Below are 2,790 nucleotides of genomic sequence, written 5' to 3'. Positions count from 1 at the left end.
AGTTCTAAATTACATATCTGTGTTTGGTAAATAATGACTATGTATTATTTATTATCAATTGATTTGTGAAATGTCGTAACAGATCGTGTTTTGGGTAGGATTTGAGTTATGATTTGTTTGATAAAGTGAATACACCTGCGCTGATTACCCTAATTTTTTAACCTATTTATCTTTGTCGTTATTCATTTAATTCTCTTAATTATTCAATGAAACTTTTCTTAGTCCTATATACCTCACACGTTCTTGCTGTTTGAACAAATCTGTTGTTATCTAATAAACAAACATATATGCAATACCCTGGCCAAAGAGTATGAAAATCATTGCATTTTAGAGATGAGCAGTGCAGCATTCTACAATCACTATAATACATCAGAAAACTACGGAATTTCAGACAGAAATTTAAAAGCACATGAATTTTGAATTCCACACAACATTTTTATTTTTGAACATAAATGCATTCTGTAAAAAGATAAGATGAATTCAATATAAATCAAACCCGAAAATACTTTAAAACAGCAATCATGATGCAATATTAGACTTTTTAACACTTTCATCGAAAACCACACAGTTTTTCTCTGTTAACACAGTTTCAGGTGCCGAATTGTGGTCAGATCTAAAATGTTGAAACATGTAGTCTATGAATTTTAAAATATCTCCTATATAGCTGTATTTCCACAGGATAAGTAACTTGAAATAATCTGATTATGTAACACTACAACAGTTTTATCACCCCCCCCCCCCCCAGTGTTGAATCTGATACATTGCTGACCAATCATGGGTCTCCCTGTTCACTCTGGCCTGTCAAATGATTTACAAGGGTGATGGTGCCTACAACTTTCCTGACCAAGAGATATGCACAACCGTCAACACACAAGCCATTTATGTTATCTTCCAATATGAGAGGCCATGATAAACAAATGAAGTCATTACCAAAAAGCAAAGTTTACAGAGGTCCTCAGCTGGAACCCAAACTGATTACAATTTGTCCTCCACTTTCACCACAGTTGTCATAGAGATCAGTGGTGAAATTGATATGCATCATCGTTCTACTAAAGCCAGTCCAGGAAGTCATCGGGTTTTGAGATGTAGACCTGAAATGTTAAATATGGATGAGAGTGAGAATTCTGGGGCGAATGCTATCCAGGGAAACGGATCATTGACATCCAGAAAATGGTCAAAATGTGGAATTCTGTCACTCAGTTACATGCCAAGGGGAGTAGAAAGGCCTGTGCAGTACCAAATTTCCAGCTCGTTTGTGGGCAGAAGTGGGGATCAGGTACTTCGTAAAGTGTATGAAATGCACATTTATCTCACCTGTTTTGCTTGAACTTTTTTTTTAATATCTGTGTTTGTTGAGGTCAATCAATCCACTCTATGAAATATTACCCTGGCACCTGAAATGATGGAAAGCTGGAGATTAATATGCAATAAAAAAACAGTGAGAGAATGCGAAAGAAAAAAAATGGTTTAGACTGGAAATAGAAATAAAACCTCTTTATTTCTAGCGAACATCCAATCACTGGCCCTCCAACAAGAAACCAGTTAACAGTCAGTAAAAAAGTAAAAAATGAGTGTCACATAAGTTTGAGCCAATCTTAAAGGTAGACACCATGTTTTGAGGTTCGGTCTAAATATTAAGGCCATCTGCAGGTTGGTCAAAGGTCACATGGGGGTGAATTTTGGAGTGTACATGCTAACATTTTATTGTATGATGCCAAAATATGTTAGGTCTACATACTAAGGCCAACTGCAGACTTGGTTCAAGGTCACATGTAAATAGGGTTGTGGGCACATGATTTTTTGACAAGATTGTGGGTTGGGGCTAGGGTCAGGAATAGCTGTCTTGGCATAGGCCTATGGCAAATGCCTTTTGACGAGATCGTGGGATAGGGTTAGGGTCAGGACTACGTCTTGGGTTAGGGTTAGGGTCAGCCCTGTTTACATCTCGGGACCTTACACCAAATCTGCAGTTGAGTTGGCCTTAATATTTAGACCTAACCACGTTTTGACAGCATACTGAACGAAATGTTAACATTTAAACCCCAAATTCACACTCAGCCAACGGATACCCCCAATAATGGCTATTTTGATATCAAAAAGTCAAAAATATTACTACTGGGCAATACAGAAGCAGTATTCTTACCTTTTCTGACAATTCCTATTCAAAACTCCAGGAAATAAATAACTGGAAAAAAAAACACTCTTCAAGGCTGCCATCTTATCAGGACTCAGACTAGTAATTATTTGCCCATTGACTTCAATGTTAAATGGGTGTAACATCACAGGCTGTAGCTTTTTGCTCAACATTCCGTTGGTTCCAATCTCTATAGGCACAATGGGGACCCACATTTGGCAATCTCCTCAGCATAAATTTGTAGGGGGTTGACCGTTTTGATTTTTTGCTACGGGGATTTGAAGTTGACTGGGGTGAAAATCTCACTTCCGATACAATAATTGCTACGCAGAAAGACATTTTACACACCTATCCCTCCGCTGTAATATCACCAGTATTACCCAAAACTGCTATAAAATTGCAAATTTGATCCCTTTTCTCCTATTCTAGACCAAAAAGTCAACCCAAAAATGCAGGAAGAGGGGAGAAAAAAATTAAGGGAAAAATTGTCTATTAATAACTCGCACCACTAGTCTTAGTCCATTTAAAACACTGAAGGTCTCAGACTAGCAATTGACTTCAATGTTAAATGGCTGTAACATCACAGGCTATAGCTTTTTGCTCAACATTCCGTTAGTTCCAATCTTTATAGGCACAATGGGGACCACATTTGGCAA

At 37.5% G+C, this 2,790-nt stretch overlaps 1 long non-coding RNA gene across 1 annotated transcript; it reads right to left on the bottom strand.

Moving 5' to 3' along the window:
* Positions 1–729: 729 nt before the first annotated feature.
* Positions 730–2,543, bottom strand: LOC130013696 (uncharacterized). Its single transcript, XR_008788925.1, has 3 exons — positions 2,144–2,543; positions 1,315–1,394; positions 730–1,091 (listed from the first exon to the last, which is right to left on the bottom strand). It is a non-coding gene; the product is annotated as an uncharacterized LOC130013696 (long non-coding RNA).
* Between the last annotated feature and the right edge of the window lie 247 nt (positions 2,544–2,790).

The sequence above is a fragment of the Patella vulgata genome, chromosome 7 (genome assembly GCF_932274485.2).
Source record: "Patella vulgata chromosome 7, xgPatVulg1.2, whole genome shotgun sequence".
NCBI classification, from domain to species: Eukaryota; Metazoa; Mollusca; class Gastropoda; family Patellidae; genus Patella; species Patella vulgata.
Note: the sequence above shows the minus strand (reverse complement) of the source record. Positions and strands in the feature narration are given on the sequence as shown.